This window comes from Heteronotia binoei, chromosome 5 (assembly GCF_032191835.1).
Source record: "Heteronotia binoei isolate CCM8104 ecotype False Entrance Well chromosome 5, APGP_CSIRO_Hbin_v1, whole genome shotgun sequence".
In the NCBI taxonomy this organism is placed as follows: Eukaryota; Metazoa; Chordata; class Lepidosauria; order Squamata; family Gekkonidae; genus Heteronotia; species Heteronotia binoei.
The window spans coordinates 116,497,479-116,516,598 of record NC_083227.1 but is presented as its reverse complement, the minus strand read 5'-3'; the positions used below and the strand labels follow the sequence as shown (position 1 = coordinate 116,516,598).

At 42.8% G+C, this 19,120-nt stretch overlaps 1 protein-coding gene across 5 annotated transcripts in view; it reads right to left on the bottom strand.

Annotated features, from left to right (window-relative positions):
* The window catches only part of EBF1 (EBF transcription factor 1), a 553,072-nt gene that overhangs the window by 390,353 nt on the left and 143,599 nt on the right, over nt 1-19,120 (bottom strand). The gene's annotated exons all lie outside the window — the stretch shown is intronic.

Genomic DNA, 19,120 nt, shown 5'->3' with positions numbered 1-19,120 from the left:
GAAAACAGCAGCTTTGGAGAATAGACTCTACAAGGTGGGGCCCACAAAATTCATGGTGTGGAATCCCATCTCTCTCCCCACACACATTGCTGAGTCCAGTCGAACCACCTGTCTTGGACCTTGGCAGTGGCAGTTGTGTCTGGAAGCCACTCCACGCCTGCCACTGTGGGTCCCAGGTGCCTGCTGCCACCAAGCTCTAGGGCTCTACCATAGCTCCCATTATTTTAAAAAATGTTTTATTTGGGGGGAAATTTAATTTTCATATTTTTCTACAAACCTGGGAGTCCTTCAGTTTTGCTGGAAAATCTGTTTAGTGTCTGTGTGGCCTCAATCCATTGATTTAGGTATCTACAGATGGGGGGAGCACACATTACTAATAGTTTATAGTTGGCATCATTCCCTGCTGAGGTCCCTCCTTTCTTCCATACATAGACTCAATGCCTAAAGTCTCCTGGAATTTCCTAACTTGGAGTTGGGAACCCTACCTGTTGGTTTTGTGTCCTTGCAACTTGTAGTAACATTATTAGCCACCTTGAGTCAGGGTTGCCAAATGAGGTTGTTGCACCGGTGAGGGAATTTGGGGGCAGTCTGAGAGTGGGTAGGGATGTCCTTGATGTGATGACATCAGAGATAAGTGATGTCATCATGTTGGCAATGTCAGGGGCAATGGTATACTTTCTGGGCAAGCTCTATATGGTTAAAACTGGGTTCAAACCATAATGTTTTGTCCAAAAAGCAGAGCATTGCAATGCAACATTGCTAATGTGATGATATTACTTTTGAGTGATGTCATCATGTCAGGGACATTGCTGTTTGGAGGTGGGGCTTCCCCACCAGCCAGCTGGCTAGCAGCAGGCAGAAGCCCTGAAAATCAGGGGATGCCCCACCCAGACCAGGGGTCTGGGAACCCTACCTTGAGCCTAAGGAGATAAAGTAGAGAATAAGTATTTTAAATAAATGAAATGAATGTATTTATGAAATATCAAGCCTTGGTTTTCTACAACCGAAACTGTGGACATCCCCAATATTAGAGAGGGGGTACAGCAGACCACTATACCCTATTCTACTTTAGCACACATATCTTAGGGTCTAGCTGTGTAATAGATATGACATGAACCAGGTTGGGGGATCCCTAACCTGACTCACAGTCACACATACAATTGGGAGACTCATCTTACATACTGCTCTGCTGTTCAGTGAATGAGTGCTACAAGTGGGGAGAAAGGGCTTCTGCTGCTTTCCCTCCCATGCTGCTTACCCTAATGATAACTTTGACAGTGTTTGCCCTTTTCATGTGTGCTCAGTCAAATGATCCCAGGAAACATTGAGCCTGGAAAAGGAGCAAACAAGACCCCCCCCCCCCCCGGCAGCCATTTTCACCTTTCTATCACTTGCATTTAGTTTTTGCCGGTGGGGTGGGGTATGAAAATAGCAAATGCAAATTTTGTGCACAGCAGAATTGTGTTATGTGTTGAATCAATTTTATTTGACATTAATTCATTTTATAAGGCTATATACAACTTGGAATTTATCAATAAACTTATTATTTATCTTAAAACAAAACAAAAGAAAGTGTCCGATCTGCTCAGAAACACTCTCATAGTCATCATGGGAATAGCAACATATCTACATACTGAGGTAAACTTCATAAATTGAAGACAATGAACTATTCAGTAGTGCACCCTCATCTTATGCACTACAGCATATTAATGGTGGACAAAATGAGTCACATTTAAACAACATAGATATCCTTCAAAATACTGTATATGTCTACACAATAATAAAAGAATTATTGGTCTTGAATGCCAAATATTGCCTTACCTACAATCTGCATCCTACCCTTGGGGGTGGGGGGTGGGGGTTAAAAACTTTGTCTTAAAGTCCATTCAATATTTTCATTTTTATCTTATAAAGCCAAATTATAAGGAAAACATCTTTCTTCTTCTAGTCTTTGCTTGCATAGTCCCCCAGTAATAACAATAACATAAATATATTATCCAAAGTCAAGGAAAATGCTATTTAATAAGAATGGTTTAGGGGAAAAAAACCTTAAGAGGCCAAAAGAGTGAATAAAAAAGAATATGTAATAAAAAATTGAATTAACTGCAAGAATTACTTATCATCTTGACGATTAAAGAGATCTGTCCCCTAGACACTGTATATTGCTGGGTCTCATTGACTCCTTCAGAATTTACAGAATATTTATCACTACATGAAACGGTAACTCTGAGAAGGCAGCAAAACTGGAACAGTCAACCCAATGAACTGGCAGACAAGGAGGACTGCTAAGGCCTAAGCGCCCCAAGGGCATACTGCAGCCTCCACCAGGATACTTGGGCACCCAGTTAGTAAGCACAGGGAGAAAGGAAGGTATTAATGCATGGGTTATTCTTCTCAGGAGTACATGTGGAGAAGTGAAAGATTAGAAACCATAGGGCATTATTGAGAAGAAGGGGATAATTTGGATTGCTATTTTTCCACTCAGTTCCAGAATGTCTTTCAAGAGAACAGAAGTTCCTCATCTTGGGTAATATAGTAGCTATTGATATTCCATCGATCATGAAGGTGTGTCCATCCCCTTAGCATAGCAGAAATGTCAAGTGAAAAATGCAAGCTATTATTCACTGAATATACTCAAGGACTAGAAGCAGGAATTAAGGGGGGAGTCAGAGATCTTCAGTAAGGGAAGATAATTGCAAAAATGGCTCTCTGTTCTATTAAAGAAGTTTCATGCTGGATAACACTCTTGTAGGCTTGCCGGTCCCTAGTTGGGGGCAGGGGATCCCCCAATTCTGTGGGCTCTGGCCTGCCACCAGCAAGCTGGCTGGCTGTCAGGGGAAATCCCATCCCCAAAAAGCTGTTCCCATACATCGTTGGCAATGCAGTGATGTCACTTTTGGAAATACATGTCTCATTCATTCTCAGGCGTCTTTATGCTATCCCTCCCCTCTCCTTCACACACACAGCATCCTTACTCATGGAACTAAATGGAAAGTTTCCTGATGTAAGAGGACCTTGATCTAGCCACATTTTGCTCGCTGTACAGTGCTTCAGCAAATTGCAGAGGATTTCCCTTTTGTCCACAAACTGGGATTTTCAACTATGGTTAAATCCTGGTTTAGAATCCCATTTTGTGAACAAGCAAATTCTAATTTGCCAAAACACCCAAATTCAGATATCCAATCAAACTGTGGCTAAACTGAAGAATTCCTAAACCAAGAAACTTTTAATTTAGGCACCACATAAATGGTGTAGAATGCCAGTGGTGTAGAGAGCCAGTTTGGTGTAACGGTTAAGTGCAGCAGACTCTAATCTGGAGAACCAGGTTTGATGCCCTACTAATCCACATACAGCCAGCTGGGTGATCTTGGGCAAGCCACAGTTCTCTAAGAGCTGTTCTCTCAAGAGTAGTTCTCTGAGTTCAGCTCCACCTACCTCACAAGGTGTCTATTGCATGGAGAAGAAGGGAAGGCTATTGTAAGCCACTCTGAGACTCTGAGTGAAGGGCAGGATATAAATTCAGTCTCTTTTGAATGGAATAAGTAACATCAGTTTTTTTAAAGACATCAACAGAGATTCAAACCATAAAGCCATACTTCCTCCAATAATAACTGAAAACAGCATGGAAAAGTCCTGCCAAATAAGTGGTGCTCAGCATTACTTCCTAAAACTCATCAATGAAGCTATATTCCCACATCTGGGAAGTTTCTTAGAGTTGGGACCACAACCAAGAAAACAGGTAGAGACATCTTCCACAGGAGGTTCCCAGATCATGAAGGGCTTTAAAAGTAATAACCAACACTTTAAACTAAGCCTGGAAACACGTAGGCAACCAGTAAAGCTGCTTCAAAATAGTTGTTGCAGACAGCTCTCTCCAGACAATAAACGGGCAGCCACTTTTTGCACCAGCTGAAATTTCTGAGTTGTCTTTTTTAAAGTCAGTTCCATGTAGCACTTTGCAACAGTACACAAAAAACAGGAGGTATTCAAAGTTATGCCCAAGTGTTTTATATGTCTATGGAAGGCCTGAATCCATTCTTAAAAATTGCCAGCACGGGGATTGCTCCTAGAAAAGCCCTTGTGCTTTAGGAAATGCAAACCCTTATGTTTTGATATAACTAATGTTAACAAAACACACATCCTAAAATTATCACATTGTCTCCTTTTAAGCGTCCTTTTAATCGCTCCCTTGTCATTTTAAAACCTTCTGTACAAAAGAATATTCCCAAAAGATAATGTTTAAGAATCTCTGTGTATTTGCCACTTTTTTTTTTTTTTTACAACAGTTTTCCAAGGGGCAGGGCGAATAGAGAGAATTGTTTTGTTGTCAAGCAAATACATCTAGCAGAAAATGCTAAGGCTGCCAAGAGATGATACTATTTGGCAGCATCTTAAAATGTTTGTCATTTTGAAAGTATTTATGCTAAGGCACAGAAATAAATGTTGCAACACTTCAGTCACTTTAGGTGATTAAGGCAAGGGCCTGTGCGTATGTTGGTTTAGTTTACTTTTAAAATACACTTATGAGGAAATTTCTTTCCTTGTAAGCTACAGTATCCCTCCTCTTCCTTATGGAATAGAGTATGAAGCTCTTAAAAACTTGGGATTCTTTTTTTTTTTTTGCAGTGTTTTCATTATGGCGCCTTCTCTCCCCCAACAAATTTTTGAATATCTTCATAATTTTAATTGAAACCATTTACAAATCTGCGGAATAGAAGTGAAAAGGGGGAAGCAGTTTTAGAAAAGAGAAGGTTTCTTTTTTCTTAAAGAAATTATAACAGCATTAGGGCTTTCTAAATTTATGCACAATCATGTTCTCTTGGATTTTGCCCCGTCTGCTTATTGCATTTATTCTAGCCATTCTGAATCATTTACAAAAACCCATTTCCTACAAAGCAAATTTGGATCTCTTCTCTCTCCCCCCCCCCCACCAAAGACATTGATGTGCTTTTTTTGACATGCCTCATGAGTTCCGTCAATCACAGACCTCTCTTAATGGAAACCACATGTCTGCCCAGAACTGTGTAATTACAATGCTAGGATTCTTGGCACTGCCAGGAAAGGGGGCACTGTCAACCCAATTAGAGTTTATTTATTTACATACCATTTCTGGATGAGAATTTCAGGCTTTTATGCTGATGCTAAGAAAATCTCTCATCATGTAGCTGTAGATAGGGTTTTTTAAAAAAAAAATTGGAGCTCTAACATTTCTTGTTTTCAGTTAGTTTGCACATAAGGAAACTTTCCTATAAACAAAACATCTGGGAATAGCATCACGCAATGTATCAATCCAACTTTCATTTGTACTTCAGATGATGGAAGAGATTTGGGGGTGGCTGTTTCCCTGAACTCAATGTACTCATTATTTCCATCTCACTATGGTGCCACCCATACACAGTATGCCTTATTTTTAAAAAAAGATGGTCTTGATCTGTCTGCATTGCCTTAAACCAGAACTGTACAATGCAAATTCTAGCTAGTCCTGCCACAGTATCAGTATTCAGTGTGATGATCTCAGAAGTCCCTTAAGACAAATGAGATTTTGAGCTACTTCCTATGTAATTCACCCACCTCCCAGCCGAATGGTCGATCGCCACTGAGGCTGGGGGCCATTCATTGCCTCCCCGGCTGGATTGAGGCAATGGACCATTCCAGTAGCTGGTGGGGGCGAGGCACGGCCTTAAAAGGCCGCCCCCGATAACGCAGTTTGAAAAATTTCTCGGGCGAGGCAGAGCAGCGTCTGCTTCGGCCGGAGTGTCAGGGCCTAGGTCAGCCCGAAGGTTGTGGATCGGCTCTGGAGTCTTCAGGCTGACGTCGAGCAGCGGCGCAAGCTGTGCAGTGCCGTTTGGTTTGATTTTGGTTGTCAGGCTTGGACGAGCTTGCGGGAAGCTTGGGGGTGGTGCAGCAGCGGCACCTTTGGGCGAAGGCAGGCCTGTCAGGTGGTTTTGCTCAGGGGGGTGACTGCAGGGCGGGTGGCCTTTAGGGGTGTGTTCAGGAGTCTTACTATTAAGGGAAGGGGTTAGTGATCCACTCCCCCCCCCCACAGACACCCAGTGGGGTTTTTTTGGCTGTTGTCGCTGCAGCACTACAGCCATTATTATGGGGCCAAAAAAGGGCCAAGGAAATACAAAAGGCAAACAGACCGCCAAAAGGCCCTCCAAGAGGCCTCCCCCTGACCAGCCCCCGGTTGATGAGGGTGAGGACGTTAGGATTCGGCAGGCGATCATGGAACAGCTGGCTGCCTTGGAGGAAGCCAGAGGGGTTGGTGGCCCCTCCCGGAGAGTCACGGGGTTCATGGGTTCCGGTAGAGCGGCTACCAGATCCTTCCAAAAGGAGGTGCTTGTTCGGCTTTCTGTTTTACAGGGCGCTGAAGCGGGCAGCAATGGCGCAAGGGAGGTTGTACCGCCAGTGGAGGAGCAGAGGGTGGAGCCCGATGTAGTGGTGGTAGTGCCGCCTGAGGTTGCTTGTAAGTCACCTGCGCAACAGCAAGGGGTTGTCTGGCCATGGGGCCCTTGGGGTCCGAGTTTTGCTTCATGTTCTGGGACGGTAGTGGGGTCTCAGGCTTTAGGGACTGGCTATTTGGGGGCGGGGTCGCCTATTCCCAGGCAAGAGTTTTCAGGTACGCCTTCCCTGCAAGCATGCTGTTCGGCTACAACGGCTGCAGGGAGTGGCGCCAGGGCACCGTGGTATTCAGCCCCGGTGGCAGGTGGTCAAGGCAGCGGCCCCAGGTCAAGTAGGCATGTGTCAGTGGGGGGTGTTCTACTTTGGGGCTGGCAGCAGGCCCCTTCTACGTCTTCCTCATGGCTCCCACAGCAGAGTGGGATCTGGGGGTTTCCACCTCACCCACCAGTCCCATATGGTATGGTGGATTTTCATGCATTGCCATTTGGGGACCCCACCATGCCTCTCGGGAATCATCTTACTGTGGCCACCAGGGACAAGATTTTAAAAGGTGAATACATTAATGTGTTTACCCTTTTATATAGAGAGTTAGAAAAGAAGTCAAAGGATGAGCTGGATGAAAAAGATAAGGAGAAACTGAAACGGAGGAAGGTGGATAGGACCTGGTCAAATTGGCTTCTGGGTTTCTTTATTTATGCTGGCGTCATAGTGAGGGCTCAGCCATGGCAGGCCGCCCCCTTGCTCCAGTACTGTTATATTATATATCGGGCGTATAAAGACTTCACTGGAGGGGCGTGGCTTCAATATGATTAACAATTTTGCATGCGGGCGGCGGTTAATTCTGGCCTTCTGTGGGACCAAATTAACCAGCAGCTTTGGCTGCAGCTTATGGCGCCTGCAAAGCCAAACATCAGCGAGAGATAGCAGTCACCTTGTTCAGAAGACAGCGACTCCTACTGGCTCCCGCACAACCGCGGGGCAGTCGGTTCAGCCACGGCTGCTTTGCTAAGAGTTTACCTCCCAAGGCGTGTGTGCCAGGAGGGCTTGTAGGTACAAGCACGAGTGTCCACTTTGTGGAGGCCCCCGTGCATTTACGGCCTATAACAGGTCCAAAACAAGAGGAGCTAATAAGCAGCCAGGCAGGGCCCCATTCAACTGAGGGTTCTTAAGGAGCTGTTGTGCGATTAGCCACATTTGGATGATGCACGGTATCTTTTGGAGGGGTTTTCTCACGGGTTTAGGATTCCATATCAGGGCCCACGGACCCCATTTTCCTGTTCTAATTTGCGTTCGATTAAGGGTTTAGAGTACATCGTGTGAGCAAAAATTAAGAAAGAGTGTGCTGTGGGCCGAGTGTTAGGCCCTTTCGCGTCCCTGCCTGTGCCAAATTTATGGGTGTCCCCCCTCGGGGTGGTGCTTAAAAAAGCGGCTGGCGAATTAGGGTAATCTATCACCTTTCTTATCCCAGGGGGCAATCAGTGAATGACGCCATACCTGAAGAGCTTTGCTCGGTCAAATACATGTCTTTCGACCGGGCTGTGCAGATAGTGCGGCAGTGTGGAGTTGGTGCGGAGCTCGCTAAGTGCGATATTAAGTCAGCATTTTGCTTACTCCCGGTGCACCGGGCGGATTTTGAATTGTTAGGTTTTGCTTTTGAGGGAGATTTTTACGTTGATAGAGCGCTGCCAATGGGATGTTAAGTTTCATGCGCGGCTTTTGAGCGTTTTAGCATCTTTCTGGAGTGGGCACTATGTTCCAGAACATGGGTGCGAGACACGGCGCATTATCTGGACGATTTTCTCTTTGCAGGCCCCGTGGGCTCTGGGCAGTATCTTTTTCTGTTAATGGCTTTTGAGGGGTTAACTAAGGAGTTAGGTGTTCCACTCGCTCGCGAAAAAATGGAGGGCCCTACTATGGTTTTGACCTTTTTAGGTATCGATATTGTGCACCAGTTTTCCAGGCTGCCTGAGGATAAGCTGGCGAGCCTCCTGGCACGGGTTAGGTCTGTATTGAGTAAGCGCAAGGTCACACTCTTGGAGTTGCAACAGTTAATTGGTCATTTGAATTTTGCATGCAAAGTAGTGGCCCCCGGCAGGGCTTTCTTAAGGCATTTTTGCGATGGAATGGTTTTCCTTCGCTTGCCGCATCATTTCACCCGGTTTAACGGGGAGATGCGCAGCGACCTTAGAGTTTGGGAGACATTTTTGTGTTTTAACAATTTATTGATAGCATATGGTTAAACAATTTAATTATTTCTTCACTATTTCAGTATTAACCCATATGACATTTCTATCCCCCCTCCCTCCAATGATGACTTCCCCGAGGTTATAAATTCAAGTTCAATACTAAAGGTACTACTAACTGATCAAAATTCAATATATATATTCTTACTACTAAAAATTGTCCAATATCTTTTTACTTTCCACTCTTCCTCCATATATCCTTTAAATTTCCTCCACTCCCGTTTGAATATCTCTAAATCATAGTCTCTTAGTGTTCTAGTTAGTTTGTCCATTTCACACCACGATAAAACTTTCATGGTCCAGTCCCATTTCTCCGGTATCTTTTCTTGCTTCCAAAGCTGCGCGTATAGTGTCCTAGCAGCTGATAGCAGGTACCAAATTAGAGTCCTGTCTTCCTTTGGAAATTTTTCTAATTGTAATCCAAGCAAAAATGTCTCTGCAATTTTCTTAAAATCATAGCCCAAAATTTTGGAGATTTCTTGTTGTATCATCTTCCAGTATTCTTTCGCTTTTTCACATGTCCACCACATATGGAAGAAAGAACCTTCATGTTTTTTACATTTCCAACATCTATCTGACATTTTCTTGCTCATCTTAGCCAGTTTTTTTGGAGTCATATACCACCTATACATCATCTTAAAACAGTTCTCTTTTATACTCTGACAAGTTGATATCTTCATTGAGTTCTTCCAAAGATATTCCCATGCATCCATTTGTATTTCTCTGTTCACATTAATTGCCCATTTGACCATTTGGGACTTTACTATTTCTTCTTCTGTAGACCATTTCAATAATAACTTATATACTTTTGATATCAGTTTTTCATTATCACCAAGCAGAACCCTTTCCAATTCTGTTTGTTCTCGTCTAATTCCCTCCAATTTAATATCATTTTCCATCAAGCTTTTAATTTGTTGCATTTGAAACCAGTCATACTTATTATTTAGCTCTTCCGAGGATTTTAATTCAATTTTGTCTCCTTGAATCTTGAGCAGTTGATTATATGACATTTTTCTTTCTTCATCGGATTCAGCTGTTATTTTTATTACTTCTGCTGGCACTATCCACAGCGGTTTTCTCTCGTCTCCATATTTCTTGTATTTAATCCAAGTACTTAGTAAGATATTTCTAACATAATGGTGAGAGAAAAAACTGTCCATTTTATTCTTCCCATAGTACAAGTACGCGTGCCAGCCGAATTTATTTCCGTGAGCTTCTAGCCATAAAGGTTTTTCGTCTAACAGCATTATCCAATCTTTTATCCATGTCAGACAAACTGCATCATGATACAATCTTAGATCAGGAAGTTGAAAACCTCCTCTCTCTTTGGCATCCGTTAAGATCTTCATCTTTATCCTTGGTTTCTTTCCGGCCCAAATAAAGTCAGAAATTTTCCTTTGCCATTTGTTAAATTGTTTTGCATCTTTTACAATCGGGATGGTTTGAAATAAATACATTATCCTTGGCAAAATATTCATTTTAATTGCAGCTATCCTGCCCAGTAAGGACAAATTAAGCCTATTCCATTTCATCAAATCTTTGTCCATCTTACACCACAGTTTTTCATAATTGTTTTTAAATAAATCAATATTCTTCATTGTTATCTCTATTCCAAGATACTTAACTTTAGTTGTGACTTCACAACCCGTCATCTTTTGTAGTTCTTTTATTTTATTTGGTTGCATGTTTTTACATAAGAATTTCGATTTCTCCTTGTTTATAAATAATCCTGCTAGTTCTCCGTACTCTTTTATCTTAGCTAGCAGCAATGGTGACACTTTAATCGGATTCTCCAATATGAACACTATATCATCTGCAAAAGCTTTGTATTTATAAGAGAATCTTCTAATTTTTAAGCCTTCTATTTCTTCATCTTTTTGAATTTGTTGTAGCAGAATTTCAAGGGTCATTATAAACAACAATGGTGATAGCGGACATCCTTGCCTTGTTCCTTTACTCACTTTCAATTCTTTGGTAAGATCTGCATTTATACACAGTTTTGCATACTGATCCATATATATTGCTCTTGTCATTTTTATAAATTGTTCCCCTAGATTACTTTTTTTCCATTACCGCAAACATAAAGTCCCAATTCAAGTTGTCAAAGGCTTTCTCTGCATCAACAAAAAATAAGGCCGCTTCCTTTTCTGGATGCTTGAGTTTGGGAGACATTTTTGACAGAGTTCAACGGTATTTCTTTTTGGCGAAGGGACATGCTGCTGGAAGCGGAACTCCAGATTGTCTTGGACGCCGCTGGTTCCACTGGTTTTGGGGTTAATTTTCGGGGGCACTGGTGTGCCGAGCAATGGCTGCGCGAGTGGTTGGGTTCTGAGCTTTGTCGGAACTTGACGTTTTTGGAATTTTTTTCCTATTGTGGTGAACATTTTCCTTTGGGGTTATGCTCTAGCTAATCACACGGTACACTTCTGGTGCGACAACATGGCAGTGGTACATGTTGTTAACCGTTTGACGTCTAAGTCCCCCCCCAGTGATGAGGTTGGTCAGGGCATTCACTTTGCGTTGTCTTAAGTTGAATATTCTGTTTATGGCTAAGCATGTCCCCGGTATTTGTAACGGAGTGGCGGATGCTTTGTCTCGCCAACAGATGGAGCGTTTCCGTCAGTTAGCTCTGGAGGTCGACCCATTTCCCGTACGCATCCCAGCGGAATTGTGGCAGATTGGCGGGATGAAGTTAGCCGGGCAATCCACCTGGCCATAGCACCCAGCACCAAAAGGCCGTATGACCGGGCGGCTAGCCAGTTCGGAGCTTTTAGGGAGGGGACCGGGTTACCAGAGGTCTGGCCCATGCCAGTCGACCAGCTGTTACAATTTTGTGTTTGGCAGCAGAAGCGGGGCCTTTTGGTAAAATCTATAAGGGGACAGATGGCACGCGGTCATCCAGATGCGACTAAGGATTTTCGTATCCAAAAAATGTTAGAGGGTTGGTCCTGTGAGACAGGCCACCATGTCAATGGAAGACAACCTATTTCACCATCTATTTTATTGGGGCTTCGCGTCACATGGGCGTGGGTTTGTGGTTCTGTTTACGAGGAGGTGCTGTTCCATGCAGCCTTTTTTGGGGCCTTTAGAGTGTCTGAGTTGGCGGCGCTTTCCCGTAAGGACACTTCTACAAGAACCCTGCAGTTGAAGGACTTAAAATTATCTGGTGATCAGGTGGCATTGTGTGTACGCAGGTCAAAGACGGACCAGAAGCAACAAGGTTGCACGGTTACAATTGGGCCTTGTTCGGAGGAGTTATGCCCAGTTGCAGCCTGGGGGGTCGGATGGCCCTCTTTTTCGCCATGCTGACACATCACCCTTGACTAAGTATCAATTTTAGACCGTCACTAGCCAAGCATTAGTGGAGCTAGGTCTGGGTGGGGTAAGATTCGGCACTCATTCTTTCAGGATTGGTGCTGCCTCTACGGCTGCAGCCATGGGTTACGAGGGTGAGGACATTCGTCGTGTGGGACGTTGGAAGTCCAGGGCCTATCGAACTTACATTCGGCCATTACGGCCTTGAGGACTGAGCTCATTCTTGCTAGATGTATTCACACACACCCTCCCTTCCCGACTTGGTTCCGATGCAACCGTTGGGTTAATGTTCAGTTGTTTTGTTCAACAGTTTTAATGGATTTTTTCTTCTAGGTGCTGTGGCTGGCGTTGAAAGGAAAAGGATCCTGATATGCGGCCACAGTATTGTGTTTTGGGTGGCACATCAGGCCAGATGGACGCTGGTTGGTTCGCAGCTGGGCCTGAGCAACAGAGCTGTAATTGAGTGGCAGGGCCGCCGGGGCATGAGGTGGTCGGGGCTCCTGCCACTGCTGTTTGGGGGTGCTCGGTGCCCTCCTCCACAGATTTTGTTGATACATCTGGGAGAGAATGACTTGGGCCTGATGAAGGGGAGGGCCTTTTCGATTCAGGCCCAGGCTGATATTGCCTTGATTGTGAGTAGGTGGCCGGGCGTCCTTGTCCTGTGGTCGGCCATGCTGCCGCGCCGGGTGTGGCGGGCAGCTTGGGATCCAGCTGGTTTGGAGCATGCCCGGATCATGGCTAATAGGGCTGTGTGTAAAGCCCTTGGAAGGGGGCTGGGGATTTATGTGCCTCATCTTCCATTCAGGCTAATTCTTCGGAGTTGTACAGGGATGATGGTGTTCATCTTTCAGTTAAGGGCAATGAGGCCTTTTTGGCAGACTTATGGCAAGGGCTGGTAAAAATTTTGGAGGTTGGCTTGGGTACAGTGGCCTAAGCAGAGGCTTGGCACTGTCTGTGGCTGTTTTTTGTTGGGGATTGGTGAGCTCCCGTGGCACCGCATCATTTTGGTGAATGGCCTCCCTGGGTGACCGTTAAGCTGTACGGCCAAGGTCGGCTTCGGGGAGGCTGGGGATCCCGTCACATGGAGAGTGTCCACATTCCGAGCTGTACGGCCTTGGGGATGGTGGAGCTTTGGTGAGTGGCGATCAAGTTGCTGGGCCGGCCGGGTCTGAGCCGTTGGGTTGGCTCATACCTGGGGCTTTGGGGGCTTGCCCGTTTTCAGATCAAGGAGGTGGTCTGGCTTGACCCCTGGCTTGATCTGTCCCCATGTTTTTTACCCTTGCCGTTAAGTTAATAAAGTGGCCCTTTATTCCACCTCTGTGTCTGTCTCATTATTCCGACTGGGGGGGCAATGTTCCTTAGCCATAGCTTCTTTCTGTGGCAACGCACACATGAAAAGTGGAGGTGGGTGGGTCCTGTCTTCAGATTGTCCCAGATGAGATGTTCATACGAACCATTTTGAACATCTGTATTCATGTGTGAACTAGCTGTTCGTTCTTACAGATACCGTTAGACTACATGCCTACTGAAGAACAATTGTGTGAACAGACAGCAAGAAAAATGGTAAAAAGAAAATGAAGAACGTATTATTATTATTTTTTAAATAAATATTTTTATGTTTTATTGACTTTAGTACAATTGGCCATTACAGCATATGGATGTTGAAATTACAAATAACCCTCGCCCCCCCCCCAACCCTCCCCATCTTCTTTTAGTCTTTTCCCCTCAGCCAAGGGCACAGAGTCCTGATCTTCCACTGAATGTCCTTCCTTGCTTCTCCTGAGATCCACTCTAAATAAGGGTTCCATCTGGTCTCGATTTCCTTGACTTTATCTTCCCACGTGGAATCCTTGTTGATTGTTGCCACGATGTCAGACTGTATGTAATCAAACAAATAGCTGTGCCAGCTTTCTATTGACCATTTACTTTTATCTTTCCACCCCAAGGCGATGACTGCCTTCCCCGCTAGTATCATTGCCTTGACAAGGTTTTGCATGGGTCTACTTAGTGCCGGACTTCCTATTATGCTTAACAACATCATATTAAAGCCAATGGTTAATGGTACATTGCAGACTTTTCTAATAAATTGAATAATTTCCCCAAAAAAGGGTTTTACCTCTTCACACTCCCACCACATATGTGCAAACCAACCCTTAAATTGTTTGCAATGCCAGCACTTGGAGCTCACTCCTGGGAATATATTGGCTATTTGTGCGGGAGTTTTGTACCATTTTGTGAAAAATTTATATTCCAGTTCTTTAAATTTGGTTACTTTAATCCTTTCTAGACCATCCAAGATTTTCCCAGCCAACCCCTCTGTTAACTGACCTTCATGACTCCAAATCTTTTGTAAATGTACTATTATTTTATCTTTATTTGAAATCATTTTTCTGTATAATAACCCCACTAGACCCTTCCTTTGTTTGGCCATTACCTTATATATCTCTTCCATTGGAGTGTCTAACCAAAGCTCTCCCTTTTCACTGATCATCTTAACTCTCTTATGCAAGCCTGCTATGTTTAACCAGTATTGATTACCTAAATCTTCTATAATTTCCTGTAAGGGTTTTAGCTTACCACCCCTAAACATATCGTCCACTCTAAAATAGCCTTTGTTTTTAAGCCTTTCCCACCATTTTATAGCATGCACCTCCTTAACAATAGCTTCTAGGGGACTCCACCTTGAAACCTTCCCTAGCCACTGTGGGTACCATTTCATCCAGGTTTCTAATGCTGCTCTTCTGGGCCCTATAGCTAATTTTAGATCTTTTGTCGACACTGTGGAAAAAAATCAAAATCTTCCAATGCCACTGTTGACCGCATTCTCGAAATTAATCCACTTCTGTACCTTATCCTCACTCAAATCAAGTAACGCTCTTAGTTGGAAGGCCTCATAATATTTACTTAAATTTGGGATTCCCCAACCTAATTCTGATTTAAGGTTGTATAGAATTCTCTTATGAAACCTACTGTTTTTATTATTAAAAATCCACACTTTGATTGCTTTATTCCATTGTTCAATTTGATTTTTCCTCAAACCTAAGGGTAACGTTTGGAATTAACTTTGGTATCATGAACATTTTAAGAGATCTTATTCTAGATGATATCCCTAGTATTTTATGATTCCAATTATTCATATCCCTCTCTATTTTCTTCCATATTTTACCATAGTTCTCCTTTATCATTTTGTCCATATTTTTTTGGAGGACTATCCCTAATGAAGACCGTATTAGTCCCATTAATCACACATGAATTCTATTGTTAGAGTGCAGGAATAAATAACTAACTGATTTATCAGCTTTTATTCAACCCTTGATATTTAAAAATAGACCTTCTGTGTTTACAATTGGATGAGTTTTGGATTAGATTAGTTGACTATTCTTTCAGCTGAAGGGTACGCTTCTTTTGCTTGCTTTGCTTTGCAAAAACTAACTGATTTATCAGCTTTTATTCAACCCTTGATATTTAAAAATAGACCTTCTGTGTTTACAATTGGATGAGTTTTGGATTAGATTAGTTGACTATTCTTTCAGCTGAAGGGTACGCTTCTTTTGCTTGCTTTGCTTTGCAATTCCACACCATCCTAGATGACAGCCCTTCAAGTACTTGAAGATGGTGATCATATCACCTCTCAGCCACCTCCTCTCCAGGCTAAACATCCCCAGCTCCTTCAACCTTTCCTCATAAGACTTGGTCTCCAGACCCCTCACCATCTTCATCACCCTCCTCTGGACCCGTTCCAGCTTGTCTATATCCTTCTTAAAATGTGGTGCCCAAAACTGAACACAATACTCCAGGTGAGGTCTTACCAGAGCAGAGTAAAGCGATACCATCACATCACATGATCTGGACACTATACTTCTGTTGATACAGCCCAAAATTGCATTTGCCTTTTTAGCCACCACATCTCACTTTTGACTCATGTTCAGCATATGATCCACTAAGACCCCTAGATCCTTTTCGCACATACTACTGCTAAGACAAGTCTCCCCCATCCTATAACCATGCATTGGATTTTTCCTACCTAAATTCAGAACTTTACATTTATCCCTTTTAAAATTCATTTTATATATTTTAGCCCAGTTTTCCAGCCTATCAAGGTCATCCTGTATCCTGTTTCTGTCTTCTTCTGTGTTTGCAACCCCTCCCAATTTAGTATCATCTGCAAATTTAATAAGCATTCCCTCTATTCCTTCATCCAAATCATTGATAAAGATGTTGAACAAAACAGGTCCCAGGACAGGTCCTTGAGGTACTCCACTTGTCACTCCTCTCCAAGAGGATGAAGAACCATTCACAAGCACTCTTTGGGTGAGATCTGTCAACCAGTTACAGATCCACCTAACGGTAACAGCATCCAAACAACATTTTACAAACTTGTCAACCAGGATAGTATGTGGAACTTTATCAAAAACCTTACTGAAATCAAGATAAACAATGTCTACAGCATTCAATCCAGCAAGGTAGTCACTTTCTCAAAAAAAGAGATCAGGTTAGTCTGACATGACTTGTTCTTGAGAAAACCATGCTGGCTCTTAGTAATCACATCCATTCTTTCTAAATGTTCCAGGACTGACTGTTTGATGATTTGTTCTAAAACTTTTCCAGGTATAGACGGCAAGCTGATGGGTCGGTAGTTACCCAGATCATCTTTTTACCCCTTCTTGAAGACGGGGACAATATTCGCCCGCCTCCAATCTTCCGGCACCTCTCCTGTTCTCCAAGAATTCTCAAAAATAATAGCCAGAGGCTCAGAAATTACATCCACAAGCTCTTTGAGAACCCTTGGATGCAATTCATCTGTTCCTGATGACTTAGTTTCATTTAAAGAAACTAGGTGTTTATGTACTGCCCCATACTGATCCTAGGTTAGAACTTCATACCCTCCTTATATGTTCTGTTTTTGCCATGTTGAGCACCATTTCCCTCAGAAGAGAAGACTGAGGAAAAGTAGGAATTGAGCAGTTCCGCCCTCTCTTCATTACCTGTTACAATTTCACTTTCTTGCCCTCGCAATGGGCCTACCATGTCCTTGCTCTTTTTCTTACTCTGAACATAAGAAAAGAACCCTTTTTTGTTGTTTTTAGCATCTTTGGCCAGCCTAAGCTCATACTGAGCTTTAGCTTTCCTAACTTTTTATCTACAAGCACTGGTGATTTGTTTAAATTCATCCTTGGTTATAAGGCCCTCCTTCCAATTCCTAAAGGAGTCTTTTTTATTTCTCAGCTCTTTAGAGAGCTGTCCATGGAGCCACTTCGGCTTCTTTAGGCTTTTTCCATTTTTTCTTCTCATAGGAATCATCTGTGATTGCACTTTCAGTATTTCGTTTTTAAGAAACTCCCACCCCTCCTGAACCCCCTTCCTCCTAAGTATTTCTGACCATGGGATTTTACCCAGCATAGTTCTAAGTTTATCGAAGTTTGCCTTTCTGAAGTCCAACCTATAAGTCTGACTACATATAGCTTTTCCCTTCCCTAAGACTGTAAATCCTAAAATCACATGGTCACTACTGCCCAGGGTGCCCACTATTCCCGCTTCAATCAATTCTTCCTTGTTGGTGAGAATAAAATCCAAGATAGCAGATCCCCTTGATTCCTTCTTCACTTTCTGGAAAAGGAAGTTGTCAGCAAGACGAGTCAGGAATCTATTTGACTTTTCATTTTTAGCAGAGTTGGACTTCCAACAGATGTCCGGATAATTGGAATCTCCCATGATCACTGTATCCCTTCTCTTGGAGAACTTTGCAACTTTGCAATCTTTAAAGCAGCAGAGTTGGCATTTGGAAGGAAAATAAAGGAACCATAAGTCTCTGTGTGTTTTTAAGGCAGAGTGTCCTGGACAGTATCACACAAGCATCTACAAAGGCCAAGTATCATCAAGCTTCTGTGTAGGATCTTTTCTCAAACCTTGCACAGTGTCATCAGGAGGTTACTTCTGACAAGCTAGCTGCCAGGTCAGAAAGTCTGTATCTGTGTGCTGAATGAATTTCAGGAAACCAAAAGACATGCCACTGAGAAAAGATAAAAGTATTGGCTCTGCATGTATCAGTGTAAGAAGAAAGGAGAGAGGGGAAAGGAATGAGAGAGAGAAACATGCCTTCTATTGCACTGAAACAAAACTGTTTGCTCTGTGATACAGCCTCTGTTCAGTTGTCTACTCTCCTAACAAGCTATCAAATCCAAGAAGTACCATTGCTAATATTTCACTCTCCCAACAGTGGCAAAAGTTAAGGGAATGTACTTGTACAAATTTGACAAACATTGGTTTCCCCATCAACAGAAGCTTATCTCAAAAGAAGTAGTTAGTTTCTTATTTCTTGTGCTTAAAATATCAATTACACTCCAAGGATGTTCTGGACACAACTTATTTTGTGTAATATTCTAACCATTGAGCCTATTACACAAAATGAATGGTAGAATGATGTAGTATAACTCCAGACTACTCCTCTTCATAGTGCAGCTGGAAGAGTTTATATCTTAGAATGCTTCCCTACTTTAAAAAAAAAACTCATTCTCTGTAACAAATCAGCATGTTTGGGAGAGGGCAAGGCTAAAATTTTCTCCCTGGACTGAAAAATTAATAGACCCACTTCTAGCTGTATGTTTCTTAAACACAACCTTTCAGTTAAGCATCTTTCAAAATTGTAAGTTATAGTACTTAGGGTATCTGCAAGCAGGATATAAATCTACCTAAGAAACAAGCTGCACACCCAAACTCAAAGGCCAAAGACAATAACATTCCATCCTCTTTTAGCATTGGTTTTCCACCCAGGAAAGGAGGAAGGGAAAAAATGCTTGTATAAATTTCATGCTAAAACTTCAAGAGCTTTGAAAACAAATAAGTGCTAAAAGTTCTGGAGCAACAAACACATTTCTAGCAGATTTATTACAGTCTTCTTTGTAGTTTCATCCCCATGTAGTAAGACTTTTGCCAGCAAAAAAAAAATAAAAATACTATAAACAGCCATGCCCTAGCTGAAAAAAGCAATATGTCGTCAGTCTGACATATACCTCGCTTTTCCGCTCATTGTCAGTGCAGTGATTGATGGTGTTGTTCATTAATGTGGGACGATTGTCAGCTTTTCCTGGATAAATATAAAAAGAAACAAAGAAATCCCCACCCTTTTTCAAGTCAGAGTGAAATATTTCCTCTTTTCTTCT